Consider the following 22,401-nt stretch of genomic DNA (forward strand, 5'->3'; position numbering starts at 1 on the left):
GCAAACACTCCAAAAAAAAACAAAAAACGTCCTCTCCTTAATCCTGTTACGCCAACAAGGTTTAATTCTAGCCAGAAAACAAGCTTTTTCCTTCTTATGGTGGCATAACAAAGAGAAACAGATCTGACCAGTCACTTGAACTCAGCCTTATAATAAGCAGTAAGGATCTAACCGCCTTTTAAGGAGTGTCCTCCAGGCCCCTTTGCTCCCACACGCATCCTGGGTCAAGCCTTCAGGACCGCGAGGGATAAGAGGCCCGTCACACTATCCGGCTAATCCCGCAGTGGAAATTGTCGCTGGCATTCGTCTCACATGAGCACACAGCAGGGGGATGAAGGGCAGACCGATATTTTAGACAATTTACTGATTGTGTGCGTGTGCATCTGCGTGTGGAGGGCGCTGGGCGCGGTCGCTTCTTTGTGGGGGGTTTTGCACCGACAGCATGTCAAAAGACAGACGGGACGACTTTTCATGCCTCTTTCTCATTTCCATTCAGGAGCTGCATAAAGGCGACCCAGGGAGGTCTCTTTTGGACTGTGCGTGGGCTAACAATAATTGTTGTTAAAATGTCATATCGCAGTGTTGGGGCATGCTTAGAATCACTGATTTTACTTCGTTGTCATCAGAAGAATCATAATAGACCGTTTATTTGGTGTCCACGCTTTTCACGAATGAATCTTATTGCTGTGGGAACACTGTAACGATGTACTTCTCAAAGCATCTCTTGATAGCCAATTAGCTCATGTCAGAGCTCGTAGCCCGGAGGCGCATTCATATTAAATGTCAACAACCAAACGAGCATTATGTGTTCCTTCTCAGGCCATTTCATCTGTTACACATACAAGTTAATTGTCTGGCTCCATTTGTTTTTTCTTGGAAAATAACAGGCTGAGGATACTTGATATTCATGCTAGTAAAGGCTAATCAAAGTATGGCTCATTATACATCATGAAACAAGTACTTGGCAGACGCCCACAACTACAGTATAAAAATACATCCATAAGAAATCAAAGGCTCCCCAAGGAAAGTACCGGCAGAATGGTCACAAGCGCAAAATTGTCTGATTTGCTTGTTCAGGTTGGAAATGCTCATACGGTAACTAGAAAAAAAAAAAAACAACATATTCATCGCATGCCTTTATGGCACTTGGAGTCCTGCCGTATGATTGCTTTGCTACAGCCCAAACATTGCATCACACCATCACTCAATGGCTTGTTTGTCAAGATTGCTATTAAGTCAAGAAGGCAAAGTGTAAACCAAGCTGAGCAAAACATAAACTTCAATCCGAGGCAAGAAGTCAGCAGGAGATATTAATTTATAACCTGTGACCGGAGGGCTCGGAAGATTGCGTTTTGTGCACAAATGCTACTCCAAGCAGACTATTTCAGAAAAGTTTCCCTCTGTGATAAAATACGGAACAGGATGCTCGTCTTGGTCTTGGTTTCCCAACAATAGCGGTCTCACATGGGATTATGATTTGGGATAGCCTCGACAAGCACGGAAGGTGGAAGGTCACGTTAGCTACAAAGCTTGCACCTTTGTTGGCAGGTAATTTGTCAACAACTTGACATCAATACAACATCGCTTGTGGAAAGTAACATTTAACTTTACAGTACATGCTAACTTCTCAACAGAGGCTTCATTGTCTCAATACAAAATCTCAGTCTTCAACGTAGCGATGCATGCTAGCACGCTTCGTTCACTGAGCGAGGAAGAGCCCGGGTTAAATGGATGGAAACAATCTGCCTTGTTTTCATAGTTTTCATGTTAAGTAAGAAGTCTGTCTTTAATGCAGTCCCAGGCCAACAGCAGTTGGTGCGGACCATCTCGTGTCACGAAACGGGCACCCTTATAAATGTGTTAAGGCTTGAAGGCAGTGGCATTAGCATTTTGGACACAAATGAATAGAGGCATTTGTTCCCGTGTCCCCTGAAAGACTCTATTAAAGGAAGGTTTAGGAATTGCTCTGTTTTCAACTTAGTCACGTTTGCGCACCACAGTGTGAATCGTTGGCAAGGCAATCATGATGGCTGATTTTGCATTTGATCATTTAGCGCTTTTTATGAACTCCCGCCTGCAACATTTGAATAGCAGTCAGAATTTCTTTTTCAACAATGGTACGACCGACGTCCATCTGTAGGCATTGTCAGTTTCCATTGGAAAGAGAAGGTGCAGCAAGCTCTGATTCACAAAACCCATTCAGTCACGTTCCAAGAAACACAGCGAGAAGTTCAAGATCCTTGCTTTTCATCTCCAGAACCACTTGAGTGCATGTCTTACTGAATACATTAGCATGTACTGCTCATCTGTGCCCAAAGGTTACGCTTCTATTTTTGTACATTATGCATGCATACCGGTAATTAAGAAATTCTGAATATAGGTAGATTCATTCAGATGGATTCATTGACATGAAATCGCTTCCTTGCGATCCACAAAAGGAACCACGATCCCTTAGCAACTGTACAACCATTTGACCCAGAATGTGTGGCAAACTCAGAAAGCCAATTCTGTTTCGGATCCAAATGGATGCACTGCTGCGGATTCCGACCTCGACTCTATATGGGTGACTGATCCCCATGGACGATGAGTATTGATCTGCATCAAGCAGGACAGAGAATAGCCACAGGGCTGATCATCATCAATGGCGCTCTACTTACCACAATATCGTCAAATTCAATTGGCAAAGATTGAATCCTGGTGTCGCTAGGGATAAATAATTGATACTACTTGATATGCCGTTTTTGGTTTTTTTCAGTGCGTCTTCGGAAACAAAAGCTGAAGCCAATTAGCTGTGTTTTCGAGTGCAATGGAACGAATTAATGAGCTCTTGTGTGTCACGATAAGGCCATGCCGATTTCTACCGGTGATAGGAGAATACCAAAGGCTCTGAGGGGCGCATTATGTTCAGTGACTATGAAAGCATATTGATTGTAAAACTGTACCTTGAGAGAAGAGAGCAATGTACCTAAAACTAGAAATTTCAGGCTCATTGATAGAGACTTCATTTGGACGACTGAAAATGTCTATTGTCTTTTTGGAAACAGCCGGTGGAAAGTCTATCTAACCGTATAACAGAAAAACGATGGCCACGTACGGCATCTCACGTTGCCTGAATAAATAAAGAAACGTGATGAATGCGATTGTCCTCACCCTGTATTGATTTTTCAAATATTGCATTTTCACGCCTTCCAAAGGATAAGAGGTCATCCATCTTTTTGAAATACGGTTGCGCACTTTTGACTTTACACCGTTTAATGCAGAAATATTTTATGTCAAACGTGCTGATGAGGCTATTTTAAATCGAAAACGCAATTCGCAGGCACCGACTCCACATCCACAAGCCATCAATTTTGCCAGGCCCATCCCCCAGTTAAGCAGCGCTTCCTGCGTTTCCTCCCATCTATCCCCGACTCAATATTTGTTTCCCCAGCTCTTAAAAGAAGATAAATGAGGACAAATGACCCAATTAGCATCCTTTGTTGAACTGGAGCGGTTTTCAAGAGGGTGTTGCAAATCACATTTTTCTTGTTTGGCTCCTTCACGCGACAGCTTTAACGTGTCTGATATGAACTGTGAATTTGCCCCAATGATCTTGTGTGTTCACACCATCAAGTCTCGGGTGAACCATCTGAACGTGCCGAGACAGCACTACGGGGACAGCCATTAGTGTCCGAAGCGGCGTAGCCCTAATGATGATGGCTGTGGATTTGCTGCCGTCTGCATTATGGGTAGCACAAGTCTCTGACGTTGGTCACATGAAGTGATCCTCAACATCTTTGTGGATGCATTTCCCTCAGCCAATGCGGAAATCAAAGAGCACCAAAATGACTTCAAGCGGTTTTCGCTCATGAGAGCACATCCATTTCAGTATCAGGAAAACAGATTTGATGTGATCTCATTTTTTTTCCCCAGTGTCCTGTACTTGGAGTGACAAGGTGTGAAAGCCGACAGTTTTGACCTTAACACACCACCCAGGGAAGCATTTTGAGGCACTCCCTTATTATTCGGTAGCATTCTAGAATTTTGCAGAAAACTGACAAAGTACAGTTAATTCATCTGATAATCTGTATTTTTACAAACAAGCTGTTTATACTGTACTACATGTTCATGTTTTTACATCTCTCAATGTTCAGACTGCCATTTTATTGGAAATGGTTAGGTTCGACTGTACGTGTCTTGATGAAGATCTAACAAAATTCTGTTGGTCACTTGAAAATCATAAGGTTTAAAAACTTGACAGTTTTTTTTTTAAGTCCAGTATGTCACACTCAAATGATGCTTTATTCTCCCATTGTGTTGTTTTGATGTACACAAAACACAATCAACAATATGTGTCCAAATGCCGTTTGTTTTTCCCATGATGCTTCACTCTCCCATTGTGTTGTTTTGATGTACACAAAACACAGTTATCCTTTGAGGTCATGCCAATTTCTGTGAAGATAAACCACATGGAATGCAGAGAAGCAAATATGTTTCCTCTATTGCAAGAATTCTTTCCAACCCCCAGTATGTGTCAAAAGAAAGGAAACCAAGTTGTTTACTTCAAGACTGAGATAACTAAAGACATTCGCGAAAGGCCCCCTTTCGTGTCTCAACAGCTTTGCAAAATTTTGTGCCGCCTGTCATGTTTGACAAATGTTTATGCCGTTTGATATGTTATGAGCTGCAGGAGGATCCGACCACACTTTGGAGTCTTGCTGAGATCCGTCCCCGCCGCCGGTGGTCAAGCAAAAGAAGGCCTCAAGGAATGGAGGGGCCTCCGTGCGCATTCGTGACATTGGCCTCGAAGGCACGCCTCCTCCACTGGTGAGCCACAGGAAGACGTGTGGAGCCATCTGTGAATTTGCGACGGGAAACGGGGAACGCTCTCTGCTTGTGGATATGAGGCTAATGTTTCAAAGGCAAAGCTTGAGTTACACCACGCAGCACAGCCAAGGGGCCGATAAAGCACCAGCTCGACAAGAATACACACCCCGGGGGGATTCAAATCTTTGAACTGAGTTGCCAAAGGCTTGCCCTCCACACACAATGAAGTGGATAATCGCAATTCCATGACGCGGGGCGCAAGGTGCGGATTCGGATGGGGCGAGCAAGTTTTAGGGAGGGATTACTGAAGGGTGAAATGGTTTTAAAAAGCAGCTCTGCATTTGTTTTCGATTCCAGAGGGCAGACAGCCGTGAATTCTGAAAATGTCAGAAAAGTGACAGGCCTCGACGTTACCACCGTCAATTATTTTCGCTTTCTGAAAGCATCTCGGAAAACGTGGAGCGGAACTGTCACTCCAAGATGCGTGTGCCCCTCCTAATTTACTGTGACCCCTACTGAGACAGTTTTTTTTTTGTTTTGTTTTTTTTTTTGAGGGGCGGAAACTGAATGAATTACAGGTGACATCATTGTCATATAAACCTGTGATTACCCTTTCAGTAACACAAGGGACATTTGTTCATATCTGGCGGGACTTCACACCTCACAAATTACTTCCACGTCCTGCCCTTAAATTGGTATCATAAAAAATATAATAACAATAATATGACACATTAAATAAGCGCTCATCTGCTTCAACTTTAGAGCCTTGCACAAACTAATGAAATCTCTGCTGGCCCACCACCCCAAATAAATGTCGATACAGTTTAAAAGATAGACTACGATCAAAATTCGGAAAATTTAAAGCCCTGCTTTGAATATATATATATATATATATATATATTATTATTATTTTTTTTTTTTTTTGCCATGCGACAAATATCATAATTCCACTGCACTGCGGTGAAATCTGACTTGGCACAATTGAAGCTACATTTCTGAGAAAACATATCACCCGATGTTTTTGCCTATACTATGAAACAAAATGTGACTAACTAGCTATTCACTGAATATTAATTCTCTTGCCACGCAAGAGAATTAGAGGCAAAGTCACTGCCCTAATCTGTCACTCACTCAAGAAGTCAATCATGGAGCCAAGAAGTCCATTTAAATGCAAATGTGACAACAAACTTTTTCAAGGAGGTGTGGAGCTCCTCTCTGAATCACCGCTTTACTGTGTGTGCCAGGAAGATGACACACCTCACAAACTGCAAAGAAGGTTTAGACATCGGTACAGAAATACAATTGTGTTAAAAACGTGTGTTACACGTCACTCAAAGGCTGATGGTAGCATCACAAAGTTGGATCTGGCTAGGATTTGTCTTTGTTGGGCTATCTTCAATCCCTTTGTTTTGGCCAGTTTTCCGAACAAAATTGGTTTATGCTAGCATCCCTCTATGGAGTGACGAGAGACTCACAAAGAACAAACTTCACTGTTTGGGTTGCAGCAATTTGTTTTCGTTTTGATGTTCACGACTCTGACAAGATGATGCGGACGAACGAATCTTTGAGTAGCACTGGAAGAAAAATGCTCATGTAGCACTCGTAGCTAGCACTAAGTAGGGGATGTTTGAAAATGACTGAGTGACCTTTGGATGTTTGTCTTACATTGACAAACTGCTTATGAATGTTTTTTTTTTTTTTTTTTTTTAATCAAGCAAAATACTTCTAAAAATGTCCAAATATGTTGCAGCAGTGCAGTCAATTTTCCGAGCTCTGCTACACAACCCGGCCAGCGCGTTCTTGTTAGTAAGCCTGAATACAATCCTCTCTGCCAATTAGGGTGAAGAGATTAGGTCACTGGTTGTTCATGAATTCTCCAATAAATTAAATGGGTCAATGGGGCCGCTGTTACCAAAAACAAATACGGATTAAAGACCTGGTTCAGGTGGTAGCCCAATTAGCAAATTGGCCACTCTGCGGCTCGGCTTTTGGTTTCATGAGTCTAATCACGCTTGATTTGCTCGCTAATCTTCGCTTTGGAAAACCGTGTTGTGTTAACATGTCACTGGGACAATAAACAGCCACTTACTATGCAGAACAAACAGCAGCACTTCAAGCTCACAAAATGAGCATGGCCGACACAGGTGTGTGCCTGCTTGGGGCTTCTCGGCATCCTCTTGCAGGGAGCACCACGTGTATTAATGAGGTCCCGGGGGAAGCATCTATTTTTACACCTCATGTCAGGCCCATTGTCACAGCACCTTCACAATGACATCACGAGTTTGCAACCTGGTTCAAATGAATGACAACCCTACGTGTTTCCCACCATCAGGGGGCTGGGGGGCTCTTTGCACATAACACAGAACCACACCCGTTGCGTTTTCAGTTTTCGCACGAAATGACAATTGTGTAAACACTCTACTAATTTCTTTTCATCCCTCCCAACCCGGAAGAGCTGGACAAAGTGGCCGGGGAGAGGGAGGTCTGGGCTTCCCTCGAAAGCCGCCGCCCCTGCGATCTGACCCCGGATAAGCAGAACAAGATGATGGATGGATGGTAATAGTTCTCAAATGAACGTCAGAAATGTTGAGTGGAGTAATTTTGTGATTCAACTTGGTGATGAGAATGAACAATTTCATCAGAGGAGTGTGTGAATAATCCGAGGCCTGTTAAAGCTTCCTCTTCCTTCCTCTGTCACATACGTCCCTCCCTCATGCTTGATGCCCTTCACTTCCATGTCCCAGGGGTCCCCTTGGATCCTTATCCATGAAGCCACACACAATACCCTTCACGGAACACAAAGCTAGTAATACCGTTCTCCTCGGTTCTATTCTCTCCATTTGTCACTTTTATTCCCGTGTTCTTTGTGTGCCTTCCCTCTGTATGCGGGAGTTGTCCCAAAGAGAACCTGCAATTGAAATGGAAATTTTTGCTTTAACCAGTGACTTAAGGGCGATGGCTTTTTACTCATTTGGGCATAGCTGTCATCTTTGGTGCTCCTTGGAGGCTTTGGCGGCAGTGTACAACAATGTTTTTTACATGAGCATTGCATTTTATAGACATGAGTCCAGCATTGTCAGAGTTCTGTTTTAAGTCTTAGCTGAGCCACGACACCAGGGGCGCCCGATACGTCGATCGTGATCGACCGGTAGCGCGTGGACTGGTCCCAAGTCGATCGCAAGGGCTGTAGGGGGAATTTGTATTGCTTTTAGCATATCAAATTGGATGAATGAACCCAGCGACCTGGTTTGATTCAAAAATGGAACTAATGTTTTGCAGCATACAATATTATGCAGTTGAAGTCCCATTCATGAACGTCTTTTGCCACAAGATTCATTTTATGAACCAACATTTCTTCCATTAAACAAAAATTAGAATGAAGCCATTCCAGCGCTACAACAACCATATTGTCTACTTATTAGTTGAATTAGGTTGATGGTTTCTTTTAGTACAGAGAATTGTCTTTTTTTTTTTTTTTTTTTTTTTTTTTTTTGGTGAAGAGAAAAGGGGGTTGGAGCGCAGCCTCGGCCGTATCAAGGGAGCCTTATTTTGAAGGTTTCCTGACACAGTGAGAAGTTTTCAAGACACGCCACAAGGAAGCAGTGACAGCTCAGACGAAGTCTGAAGTGACAGCCGAAACTGTCAGAGGGTATGAGTTTTTCTCTTCACCGATAAAAAAAACAAAAAAAAAAACCCCAAAAAGCAAAAAACAAGCCGGCCTAAGCGCTTGTGAGCATGTCAAGCCGGGAACCTCCATCCAAGCTGCCAACCTCCCGGTGCACAACCCGCCCATGATAGCGTCTCTGGAGGTTATGTTCCGAAAATGTGCTTTGTTGCACTGAAGAGTTTACAGTTCTTCAGAAGAAACAATGAAATAAAAACACAAATTGCGCCCCACCAAAGAGCTCACTACCGGAACTGCAACACTTTCTTGAGCTTCCTCAGAGCACCAATTTCACTTTCTTGCAAGCTATACCGAGGACTAGTTTCCAGAAAAAAGCAAAAATAACTGAAATACGTAACGCCCGGAACAAATTGTGAGAGAAAGCACACACAATGTGATGTCGGGTGCTTAACTGTTCACTGTGCTTCACGGAGACATGGTTCATTAAGAGAAACAACTTTTTTTTGCCTCAACCCATTTGTTTGTGAACAGATTTATGAACTGAGGGTCAACTGTCAACAACTGGACCGACAGATTTGTTTCTTTGTTTGGCAGCATAATGCTATTTTTTTAAATAATAATTGAAGCGTAGAAATATCAGGAACATGAGCATGACAGGACAAACAACATTCCGATTAAAAATCTCAGAAAAATAGCCCGAGGTATGAGTCAATAATGTGAGGATTTTGATCCTTGCACAAAGTACAAAAATAAGAAAAATTGTTGCTTGGCTTGTGGCGCGCTGTGTAAAATGCTGGGTGAAAATATTGTCAGTACCCCAAGAGAAGCACTCATGCAGCCTTGCATGCACGTTGAACATGGCCAGCCGCTCGCTTTTTCAAGGCATGCGATTCCAACTTGTGTGGAAAGTGCTAAAAAAAAAAAAAAAAAAAAGGATGGCATTGAACTCACCGCCAGTGCCATTGATTGTGTTTGTGTTGTGCAAGAAGCCATTCATCACACCCGGTGGCCTCAATTACACAGCGACATGTTACATAAGAACTAAACCTTGATTCTGATGGCCGCCACTTCCAATCCCTCCATTTCCTCTTTTGTGGAGGCTGCAAGAAAAATGATTCTCCAGCACCCCCGCAGGTCTTCTCTGACCCACTCCGTATGACCAAAAATGTATTCGATCAACATTCATGTCGCTTGGAAGCAGTCGGGAGAATTCGTATTTCATCTTATCAAACACACTCGCAGGTAATGGAGTCCCTTTGCGGATGTGGTTGGTGACTATCATGAAAGAGAGGGCACGGAAGCACTTGGGAGCATGGGTCGCCGCCGGAATTGCTGCTAGCTCTGGAGCCCGAGCTGAACCTCAATTAAGGTCAGACTACTCGTGAGGTTGCCACATGTCACTTGATATCGCCTGCCAATCACATGGGGAGTCCTTTTTAAGATTGCAAAACCACCCGGTTCCAGCGATATGTTCTATCCACAAATTCACAGTAGCCTCCATTTCATATCACCTATCATTTCTCTTACTCCAAGGGTACCCAATTGACTCTTCAGGCTCCATTTTCATAGATGGCGCACACAGAAATGGTGGCATTTTGTTCATCGCTTCGCAAAGCTGGACAAACCCTCAAATTTGCAACTTTCCATCATCTGCCACAACCCGGATTATCAGTGCACCCCTCTCGCCCATGTTTACGCCCACGACGGTGCACACCATCCTTTTTAAAATATCGGGTCTTGCATGTAGCTGCGCAGATACCAACACTCGGTCTCACCCGCCTCTGCGCCGACTTACGCAGCTTGTCTGGCCAAGCTTGTGCCGGTCACAAGAATATTCTGATATTTCCAATCATTGCTGCTCATTGATGTCAGCTCAGGACTTCCCCTACCGCTGGTTCCATTTGACAGGCACCATAAGAACAAATTTCCTTGTTGATCTTTATAGATGCATGCGAAACGAACGTGAGCCGACTGTATAATAAGCTCATACTTCATTTTGTCTTTCTGAAGATAATGTAATCTTGTTATGGATCTTATAAAGTCAAACCTCTGATTATACAGAATAAACCATCCTATATGATAAAGATACAGTACATTGTCTCATCAATTATTATCAATGTGCACTCCTGGGTGAGTAATATTACTTCCAACAAACACAAGAGGTGTCCACACTGGTCTACCGATATTATAAACCACGATGGGAGGTGATTCACGGTTGCCATGGTGATGATAGGGACACGGAAGTCTCCTTTTTACAAGCCGCTGGATCACACGACATGGTTCTTGCTTTCCATACGTGTGTATTATCAAAAGCTTTGGATACAAAGAGAAGGGGAATCTGTTTCTTTCTCATACAACACGACGCACGTGCAAGAGTAAACACACACACACACACACACGCACGCACACACACATGCATGCACATCCATGCTCCCACACTGACTGTCATCACAGGTGTGTCTGTTGCAAGGCAAACGCGATCCTAACAGGTGAAGCCTGCTTTCATCTCCCATCTTCAATGCACGTTCACCTTCAGAGGCCTTTTGTGAAGTTGTGCAATCACCAAAACAAAGAAAGTAAGAGACGTTTGGAACGCGAGCCTTTGTGTTTTCGAGTTTGTGTGCGTCTGGCGCAAAGAGAGTTCCCACAGTGGGAAACCACACCGATGCGGTCGGAACGTCAATGTTTCCTGACCTCGAAGGAAGTATTTGAAGTGCATTCGCAGTCGACCGAGTGCACCAACCGCTAAGATATGAAAAACGAGCTTGTCTGCTGTTACAAAGGATGTTCTGTTTGCCGCATTCTGTGATCTAAGCGATTAAAAGCATGAAAAGGGTCCATGAAATGCATCAGGTTGGAGCTTGGTTGGAGCTGCATATTAAGAGGCCGCCACGGGCTCGTTGGGAGATGCTGGACACTTACTGCCCGTCCAATTACTGGCTCCTGCTCAAATTGTTTGGTGAGAAACATTCGACCTACTTGTGGACACAAAGCACCAGTGCCCTGAATAGCGAGAGGCTGTGGACCGTGTGTGATGACGAGTGCTATTACGAGCCCTTGGCGTTGGCTTACACATTCAATTCCAGGACCCGAGCAAGTCCTAATTGCGCATGTGTGCTTACACATGTGCGTCTCGTTCATAAATAAGATCGACTTCGCTTGAAGAGCAGCTCGAGACAACGACATTAATTAATGTTAGGCTGACCTTCAAAAGGTCGACGTATGACGACCGTGAGCCGCACGGGGCGGGCTATGTTAGCTTTGTTCAATTTCTGGAAATGAAAAAGATGGAGACTTTGAATATTGTGATTTGTTTTTTTTAAGGAATCATGGGTGATGAGAAACTGCAGTAACACTGATATCTGATATGAGGTGATCACTGTGAACCAAATGAGATGTATCCAGTCTATAAATTCATCAAGGCCACCAGCTCATGATACAAGAGCCACACACGGACGGAGCCCCATCAATGACAGCGAGATATGAGCAAAAAGCGCTGCCTCAATCTAATCTGATGTCTTTTTTATTCACACAGTCTCATCGGTCATTATAACCTTGTAAACGTGTGACATTTACAGCCGTGGCACGAGTGGCGACGGGGAAGTACACTTTAAGAGCGTGTCTGTTCCAAATTGCCTTCCCATTGATTGTAGCTGTGATGTTGGAACTTGCATGATATTTTGCCAGTGTGATGACAAGATTAACTTGGGACTCTTATTAAGAGTTGAAATGAGTAAGCGGATTGATCGTGACTTCATGATCAGTAGTATACAAAGAGTGATGTAATACACCGTCTTGATGATCAAAATGATCATTGCAGTCAATATCTCGGCTCAGAACTATACTTGAATTTATAATGTCCTGTCAACAAGAGCTAACATCAGCTTTCAAAAAAGTTTTTCATTATTTTCAAGAGGCAAAAATATTGACCCATATGTTCCATATCGTCACTTTCCTAAAATATGGCCAAAATGATTTTGTCTTTTTTTTTAAACTTTCAGAAAACACAAATAACAGAACCCAATACTGACGACATTATTTGCAGTCATAGTTTAATTTAAGGGTTGAATGACCTGTACTGCGATGTAGCCGAATTTAGCAGAAGTGACCAGCATTATGAGGAGCTGTTTAAGTAAAAAAAAAAAAAGGTAAAATATGACGGCATTCATGCAGCCAGCCGACTTTAACAGTAGTCACAAGTACTCAAATTCCAGTAGTGAGACAGCAACCATAAAGTGCAACAACTAACTTGGGAATCTAAAAACAAGTGCCCCTGGTTTTCAAAGCATAGTCACAGGCATTGTTTTTTTTTTAAAAGAATCATTCTTGAAACTAACCTTCAGTTGCAGCATAAGGCAGACCTTCACCAAATCAGCTAAAATCCCCCCAGCCAAGGCGCGTAGATGGATGTGCCGCTTGCCCGCCTTGCAGTGAGCGGCTCTGAGCTATGGACCAACCTCCCCTCCTCCTCTCATGGATGCTGCTTGTGCCACTCCCCCCCCCCGCCTCTGGAAGAAGGAAAAAAAAAACTAATAGCGGTTTCTTCCTCCGCCTCCACAAAGACTGACTCAAATAAAAGCGGGGACCCTGTCGCAGTCAATAGGTTTTAGAAAAAAAAAAAAACCATGGCAACACCGAAAAAGCACTGGGCAACTTCCCCACGTCGTGACCGGGTTAAAGCCCCCCAAAAAAAAAAAATACAGTGACAGCGACGTTACGCTTAAGAATGAGCAGGTCTTACTGGCTGGAGGTCAACTCGCTGCGTGAGGATGCTGCTCATTTGCAGAATGAAGCGAATATAAAGGCGCACTTACAAGACAATGAGATCAATACCAACTCATTTAGAGCTACTTGTCTGCCAATCTTAAAAAAAATGAAATAAAAATAATAATACACACATTGCCATTGGTTGATCTTTGAAGTGGCGGACTGGGATCAGTGTAATTCTGTAACTACATTAAACACCAGAAACATACATGAGTGGTAAACTGCACCTTGTAATACACTGAAAGTAGTTTGAAGTAGTTTGTTTCTCTCAAACGTTAAACACCAGAAACATACATGAGTATGATCAAAAGCAGTGGTAAACTGCACCTTGTAATACGCTGAAAGTAGTTTGAAGTAGTTTGTTTCTCTCAAACTCGATTACTATTGACACAACACTGTCGTGAAAAAAATTCCATTCTAAAATTCCATTTTCGAGGCAAAAATAACCGTTTCCATTTTGTGCTCTATGGCTAATTTATGAAGACGCCAATTTATTATTATTTTTTTTTTTTCGGGTTCTGAATGTGGAGATTCGGCTGCTCAAAGGAAAAGGTTTGGACACCCCTGGTCTCCCCGCTTATTTCTGCTGTCCTGTCGTGACCATTGTTGACACAAAACCGGAGATGTTACACCCAAAGCAGCTCCAGGAATGAAGTGAATTCAGCATTTGGAAGTCGCTCACAATGTGAGGGGACAGAAGCAATAAGGTGCGTTTTCGTGTTGGGTCCCAATCTCGCGGAGATCTCTCAGCGGAATCATTGTCCCGTTCAATAACTCTGAAGGAGATAGGGTCACCATGGTAACCTCTAAGTGCAGTCTTATCCTAACATCTACTCAAAATCAGCTCATTGAAATCTTTCAGCCTTTTGGGAATCAGCTAATTCTTCTTGAAGTCAATAACTGTTTAGCAAACATAATTTGTGTTTCTGCCGTCAAAAGCAAATGACAAGTTCAGCTTTCATTTCCAGGTTTCTACCGAATAGCTACGCAATTTAGAAGGTAGCAATGGTTTGTTTGTGACAAAGCAGCAGATTTTTGGAGCACCTAAACAGATGAACGTGACAACGATAATTAGCTGCTTATCGTTTGCGCCCATAATATACAGCAGTATATTGGTACCAGTGTTGCATCATGCCATTTTATCGTAACACAGGTCAGCTAATAGTCTTCTGAAAGGGATGTTTCATTTCCACCGGATCATTAAAAACGCGTTGAGTCTGAAGAGCCGTCGGAAAAGGTCAGTGACAAGTCAGTTGCGTGACTTCAGTCCCTTTGAGAAATTGAGTGGCTTCCCGGTCTAAAAAAAAAAAAAATGACGTGGTGGTTAGATGTTATCACCGTGCTCGTAATAAGAGGCTGACTTTCCATCCTTCCTGACTCCCTGAGTCACTGTGATCATTAACCAGTACCGGATGGAGTTTGGGGCATAAATGAAAATCCCTCAATGGGATTATTCAGTTGCTTTCAGGGAAATGTGGGTGACAACATTTTTGCCTGGAAGTGAATCCAGTACGGTATCTACTTTTCAATGCAGATGTGAATGCCAGGCAACAAGGAAGAGGTCGCATTGTCATAGCAACTAGAGTATAGGTGCACACGCATGAATACGACTGTTCTTAAAATCCAAACTGGAATGAATTCTTTGGTTTGTTGACAGTCAGCTGATTTGCGAATGATGTGACGTGGAGACCAGATTGCTGTCCAATTATTTTCTGTAACCACGATTATTTCACTAAAGGTTACGACAAATGTAACACATTTGCACAATATATTCAATGACATAAGGCAAACTTTGAAGATATATCCACATCTAATTGCAGCGTCTCGTCATATCGTTTTCATCCTTGGCACCGCAAAAAGGAAACGCGATGCTGGGGTTCTTCTCCAAACAGTGGGAGCGAGCATATTGACTGGATTCTAAAACCTGATTATGGTTATCATAATCGGATTGAAACGATTACACCGTGGATTGAATGGGGCATACATGTAAAAAGATACTTTTGCCAGCTTTTCTTTCTAAACGACATTGAGTGCTCTCATCAGATCTAATTAGATTTGCTGAGCATCTGTTTGCTTTTTTTCCAGGAAGGGACTCCCTCATGCATCCCTCATGCAAGTGCAAAAGGTTTTATAGGAGCCTGAGGTCTCCTTTCACCTGAAAGGACGTACTTGCTGAAATCTATAGTACCGTGAACATTTGCACTTGTTGTAAGTGTGCTTTATAGGCTTTCATACGTTCTGCTGCTCTTTGGGTGATTCCTCGAGCCAAAAAGAAGTCGGCGGGTTCTTGAGCATTCGCTCTTCGGGGTCCCCTCCTTTGGAATACCCGACTAGAGGCGCTACCTCAGTAGAAATGTTTGAATGTTGACTTAGTGAAGTGTTATACTCTTAAATTGAATGAAAGCTTTGGGGTCTGTTTTACTACCGCTTCTCCTCTTTCTTGCCCCCCCATATGCGTTGCTGCATTGACCAACTGGACCAGATCCTGAGGCGGATCCACTTCTCCAAAGGTGTCTTCTTACGCCACTTCATCTTATGAAATGTCCCATTGTCCTAGTTAACATCTTCTATCGCACAGCATGATGTGTTTGGGTTTTCTTTTCCCATATGGCGTTGTTGAGTTTTTCGGGGGGGGTTTAGCTCAGGGGATGTGGCTAATATTTGGCAAGTGTGGGCACGTGAAGCCCTTTGAGACTGTTTTGTGATTGAGGGCTATACAAATAAATTTGACTTGACAATGCCGTATAGGAAATCAGTCTGTTTTTTAATCATGAAGCTTTTCGACCTTACAAGCAATTTGTGAAGCCTTCAGAAATGAGAATAGATTGCCCATCCAATACTGCTTGTCCTCATTGGGCTCGTGGGAGAGCGGAAGCCTCTGGCGGCTGATTTTGGGCGAGCACTGGGTTGATGAAAGATTACCGTGCCACGGATCATTGCTGACCGTGGGCATGCTCTTACCTCAAGCGGCACATTGCTTGGGTAACATGTTGCAGATCAGATTGAACATTTCCCACTGATGACTGCAGGGATATCAACAACTGGGAATCATAGCACCACTTCCCCCCGCAGACAGGGCAGGCTGAGAAGAAAAGAATGAGCTGGTGCCATTGAAGAGTCTGAAAACAGAGGCCAACTCTGTCAAAGGTGTCAAAGTTCACATGCGGAGAATGAATGCACCCCCATTGGTTTGTTTCCGTGCACTTGTTCTCTCTCTCCCTCCCTCTCTCTCGCCCTCTTTAGCTGTCTCTTTCTCTGGATCATTGAAACGCTGTGGGACAGAAATCCCCACGCTGATGTCTGCTGGGCTGCATAATGAGAATAAATGAGCCGGAAGTAAATAAGCAGGCTGTGTGTTGCTCACCACTCCATACCACTCACATATAGGCTTTCATCAAAAATGAAGATGGATTATGTTGGCAAAAGGTCAGAACAATAGTACAGTGTTCTGTGAGGGAACCCCGAGAACAGCTTCCATGCCTTTGCAAAAGAAATAAGGCAGAAATTGTTTAGCAGGATCTTACAAGCTATTGATGTACGCTAGCCTCCATCTTGGACATTATTTTGGAGGATTATTCGGTGGCTTTTCATCCGTCTGTTTTTATCTGTATTTTCAAGAATTGCGAAAATAAACCTGAGTGGAAACGCTAGAAATTTGAAAAAAAAAAGCCTTCAAGTCAGTTTGCTTGAAGGGGGTAGAGCATTGAAAGGGAAAAGGGAATTTGGACTATGGAAATAAGGTTTTGCGAATAAACGATGGCGGGAACGTACCGGCGTCCTCAGCTGCTTTTAAGCGAAGGATGCTGACGCGACTGTGACCAGAGTTCTTCCAAACCACGACTATCACTTTTGTCGACAGTCGGGCAAGTGTCGCTCAGCAATAATGTCATTTCACGGGGCATTTGCCTGTTTTCTTAATATTCAGAAGATGCTAAATGAAAACAGGCAGAAAGTTCGTTTGGTGCATTTTCATGAAATTCACGTCAAAATTTGAAGCCCCATTCCTTCCATCCAAAGGAATGCCATATGAGCCTTTCTCAATATTCCGAAAATGCTAAATGAAAACGGGCACAAGACGCAGGTTCGTTTGGCGCATTTTCATGAAATTCACGTCAAAATTTGAATCCCCATTCCTTCCATCCAAAGGAATGCCATATGAGCTTCCCCACTGCTCATGTGAGTTGTCTTGTATCCGTCTTTTCGAGACGTAATTAATATCAGCAGCAGGTGGGATGAGCGGGTTTTCCTTCGGCAGACTGCGCCATGTGCAGGCGCTCTCTCTGGAGAGGTTCAGCTCCGCTGATCGGGCTTAATCATACGCCTTCGCGGAATCGTTTCCTTTTTATGAGAGCGACAAGGGGCATCCCCATACGAGATATTAGTCGGGTGATTCACAAGTGTCTGGGAGAAGGCGGGTGGGGGCTCGAGGCTGTATCAAATCTGTTTCCATAGCAATCCACATCTTGCCGTTCTAAAATGCGAGTTGGGATCGGAGACCGGTGCCAGTGTCTGTCAGTCATTTTGTGAATCGACGAATGGGGAATACGCTGCCCGCCGTCCGACCGTAATATAACTGTCACACACTGTGATAAAGATGAAGCGTTCTCATTAGATATGTGCACTTGTGTTTTGGCACACTTGTCTTTTACAGCTAAGCGCGCTGTTAGGAGATAATTTATTCTGCAGCGCATAGATCCATTCCGCACATGTGTTGTCTTTATTGTAGACAATACAGAGACAAATCAGTACAATAGGAGATGGCTTCAGTTCACCGCCGTGCGTATTTAACCAGCCGGGACAAGATCGGCGTTTGCAGCTTCTCTTTCATGCACTGCGTTGCTAATCTAAATTTAAAGAGGAAATCATTTTCTGAATGCAATTGCCCATGTTGTGAAAGACATGAATGAGAAGAGAAATGAGGCCTTTCTTCTGCCTTGGGAATGCGATTTTGAGAATGACATTTCTCGGGAATTGGATGAACACAATGGCTGGCTGATTGTGCAAATGGTTGTTTTCCCGCTCGTCTTCAGACGAGTGGCTCCGAAATGCGATATGCCCGATCTCCACTAAGACAGAAGGATTCCGATACTCAAGTTATTTGAATAGGTGTGAGAAAGACGTAAACATCACCAATCTCTTTGATTCCCGCACTGGCCAGCATGTCTGACTGTAAGAACAGTTGGCAATGTTTGAATGAGAAATGATGCACCAGAAGAAGGCGCAGGAGCTTGTAATTGTGCCCATGGGAGAACTTTGGGGGTTATTTTGTCTGTTTCAATTGAATGATTTCAGGAGCCTGCAGAGGCGTGACTAAAACATTGGGTAGCCACACAAACGCTACCCGCAGGGGGACAAGAGTTCATAACCTGCAGAGGAGCTCACCAAAGGATCGATCATTTCAAACCCAGAATCAAGATTCAAGCCCTGGAGCTATTCAGATGAGAAAAATGGGAATCAACTGAAATGCAGTTTTTTTTGTTTGTTTTTTTTAAGTTTCATTTTGCTTTTGGATATTGCAAGTCTTAGTCCAAGACGGGATGTTTTTGTCTCTGACTAGATTTAATTGCCTCCTAGCTCCCTACTTGCAGGATTGTTGTGATAAGCAGCTGTGCTGAGTCGGCTCTCAATCACGTTACCATTCGATACAGTATTACACACGATCGGCATTGATGAATACAACACAGATTTTGTCTGGTGTTGAAACATGAGTAGAAAGAGCATCGGTTGTATACTTTGATTTGGAGTTTTTAAATCACCTCCAACTCCATTGTGCTTTTCAGGTGAACACAATCGGATCAAAACATGAAAATGTTCCATTGGGGGAGGGTGAGGTAAATGTCAGCTCGGCCACATCTGGAGTGAGAGTGGCCGCAGCTCGCACGCATCCCAGCTCACATCATAAATTCACATCTACAAACAGACAAACAAAAAAGAAGATCCAGATGCAATCACAAAAACAATCATCGAAGTGCTTTGGTGAAATGAAGAATGTATTGTAAGCCGCTACGTTGCGTTAAAGAGTCCTAACTCAAGAGCGCTTATTCCTAGCGGCTGTCTGCAGCGTTTTCTCGTGCCATTTCACTGCGTGTTCTTTCCTGTTGCCGCATTCGGATGAGCCATGCTGGATCTTGTTACCTGTCGAATGTGGACACGTGACCCCATCTCGAGCAGGTGGGGGTTCTGAGAGGAAATCGCACGTGTGCCGTCAAGGAGATGAGCGGCGGTGAACAGGCCTGACTGATGTCACTTTGACAGAGAACAGAAAGGCCCGTGTTGGGGGAAGCTGAGAGCCAGACAAGCCAGCACACCAAGATCCCCCTTCCTTTTGCTATATTAATGGCCTTCACCTGAAAGGAACCTCCACCCCCCGCAACCCTATCCCACATATAATTTGTGTAATCATGTGCTGCATTGATTAGACCTCATTATTCATCCAATCATATGAACTGACACTAACATTCCCAATCTATTGTTGAGAGGAGAGACGGGCTATAAGCACACAAATGCAAATAGTCTAAACATACAACAAAAACTTTCAGCAGGAGCGTGAAAAAGGACAACTGGTTTTGTTGCCATGGAGATAAAGGCCTACGTGGAACACAGGAAGTTAATTAGCAATCTGGCTGCAACTCATTAAATGATGTCTGGCAGGGCCGAGAGGCTGGCAGTTTCAATGTTTGAGGCCGGCTACCGGCGAGATGGTTGAACTCTTCACTCTGTTTAAATGCTTTAACGGAATTTTTGGAAATCGTAAATGGGGTCAAATCGGGACAGACCACATGCTGTTGTCTTCACTGTCATTGCTGTGTGCAAAAAATGTGTTGGTAGCTTTGGGACAGACACAAAGAAACCCCACTGATGAATCTGTCACATGCATACTTGATTTAGTTTGCAGAACTACACAGAAGAAGATGCTTGATGCTCTGTCTTGCAGCTTTGTTGTGTCTCTGGGGATCAAGGGTGGAGCACGAACGGGGAGCAACCGACGTAACCTCCCAGACAGCTTCCATCTGAATCCCAAACAGCATCAAACCGCCGCCAATGAAAAGCCATACGGATTCGCCAGATGAGTTCCAGAGATTGTTATCGGGGGGGCCGGACAGCGCACGCTGCAGGTATCAAGCCAAATGCTAATGCTCTCTCTTCATTATTGCCATTGAGCGGTTTCATTGTGGGACCTGATGAATCTGCCAGTTGAGTCCATTCGGCAGCGTGGTTTCCTGTCATGATGTGTGACAAGCAGACGACTTCAGCGTGCCCCTGGGCAGCTGCGCGGGGATGCGCCATCGCTTCCTCATCACACAAAATAAAGGGGGACTTTGATGGTATCATCTCTGAATCACCCCCCCCCCCACACACACACACACACACACACGAGAAACATGCAGTCACTGTCACATTGGAGGAGACTTCCATTTGCTCAGTAATTGAGTTTCTGTCTTGCCCCTCGTGTTCACAAGAAGCGCAGCTGAAGTAAACCGAGCCCGTGTCTAGTTCTCCGTTTCGACTTCCACCGTAATTACTTACGACAAAACATATACATATGAAACACGTGTTGATTTCATTTACATTTTTAAAACTCATCTTAAAACACATTTTGATTTGTGGACTTTTGATTCAGCATGACATGTATTTGTACTTTATGTGTAGCAGCTATTACCAAAAAAAAAAAAAAAAAGCTATTTTTCAGCTATTTTTTGAAAAGTGCACAACAAATGAAGTCAAGCAGAGTTTCCTTACGTTACAGGCTCCAGCTCACCATGACCCCATCAGGGAAAAAGCGTGTTCAAAATGGATCGATGGATTGATTCTGTCCATTGAATTTAACCCTTAGTTTGCTGCCTATTCAGTCAAACTATTTCAGTTTGACATCTCGAACATGCATCCGTACAATGTTTAAGAATCAATGGATTTAAGGTAAGTGACGTGAAAGTAGATAAAGTAAGGAAGGAAGGCAAAAAGAAAGAAAGACAACTTCCCTTCCATGCTTTCAAAGATAATAATAATAATAATAATTCATTTTATTTAAAAGCGCCTTTCATGCCACCCAAGGACACTGTACAGACAATGAGGAAATACAATATAAAAATAGATAAGAGAAATATTATGTAAAAACAGGACATAAAATCACAAGACATGGGAAGTGGAAGAATTAAGTATTGTAGGCAGATGCTGTAGATGCTGAAGATTGTGCGCTGCTGCTCTCTGTTGGTAGAAATGAGAGTTACATTTAACCAAAATTCCATCCAGTGTCTTTGTTTTTTTTTTTTTGTCTCGGTCGCCATCTGCAGACCATTTGGGTTTCTCTAAATTACACACCAACAAGGCATCCGGGGGTTCTTTTAAAACACACACACACACACACACACACACACACACACACACACGTCGGGGCGTCACTTCTGCTATGCTTGTTTGTGATCACCAATAGATCCCACGACGGTGATAGCAACCAATTAAAGCGACCTGGAGTATAATTTGGCATCATTATTTTTTTCAGTGCTTTCCCACAAAGGGGGAAAGGGATGACTCGCCGATAAAAAAATCAAAAAAAAAAAAAAATCACACGAGTCTTTTGAATTTCACGTTCTTTTCAGACTCCCCTTGACTTTGAGCTCCCCTTGCCACTGGGGTGTTGCATTATTTCCTCGGAAAATTGTCTCTTGAATATAATTAAGGTCCCATTTTTCTCCTGCGTCAGCAGGGGGATATTGTGCGGGGTCAATAGACCACTGATTTAACAGCAGGAAGATGAATAGAGGAAGCGACTCCTATTCATACCCTTGAGCAAGGTGCTTGTTCTTACAAGCGTAATTGCCCCTGCAGCAAAGATATAGCTGGCCCCGCCCAGCACCCCCTAAACATAAAACACATCATCGATCAACAAGACTTAGAGGTTAGGTGTGACTTCATGAACTCCAGCAGCATCCTATTTGTCCGTAGCAATAAGATTAAATACATAAATAAAAAAATAAATCACAAATATGTATTTTTCCCCAGTGCAGTTGCAGGACTTAGCACAGTGGAGTGGCTCAGTAATTTCTGAGTAATTCAACCTGTTTTTATTAAAGTTCTGGCAGGCAGGTTCCACCAGGGAATTACAATAGTGACGAAAACACACGCTATTCTGGGCTGAATATATTCACTTTTTTTTTTTTTTTTAGAGGAAAAAAAAGAGGACTGCTTTGATGTTGTGGGAGTCT

General features: G+C 43.4%; 1 protein-coding gene and 1 long non-coding RNA gene across 3 annotated transcripts in view; one reads left to right on the forward strand and one right to left on the reverse strand.

Annotated features, from left to right (window-relative positions):
* chl1b (cell adhesion molecule L1-like b) overlaps positions 1–16,282 on the reverse strand; it is a 52,265-nt gene extending 35,983 nt beyond the window's left edge. For both annotated transcript variants that reach the window (XM_019879536.1, XM_019879534.1), the window contains exons 1-2: positions 16,160–16,282; positions 12,769–12,939 (exon numbers count right to left, since the gene is read on the reverse strand). The gene's annotated coding sequence lies outside the window, so the exon portion shown is untranslated. The remainder of the gene's footprint in view (positions 1–12,768; positions 12,940–16,159) is intronic.
* Positions 16,230–19,074, forward strand: LOC109521599 (uncharacterized). Its single transcript, XR_002169396.1, has 3 exons — positions 16,230–16,315; positions 18,503–18,504; positions 19,041–19,074. It is a non-coding gene; the product is annotated as an uncharacterized LOC109521599 (long non-coding RNA).
* Positions 19,075–22,401: the final 3,327 nt, after the last annotated feature.

The sequence above is a fragment of the Hippocampus comes genome, unplaced genomic scaffold (genome assembly GCF_001891065.2).
Source record: "Hippocampus comes isolate QL1 unplaced genomic scaffold, H_comes_QL1_v1.1 scaffold44, whole genome shotgun sequence".
Lineage (NCBI taxonomy): Eukaryota > Metazoa > Chordata > Actinopteri > Syngnathiformes > Syngnathidae > Hippocampus > Hippocampus comes.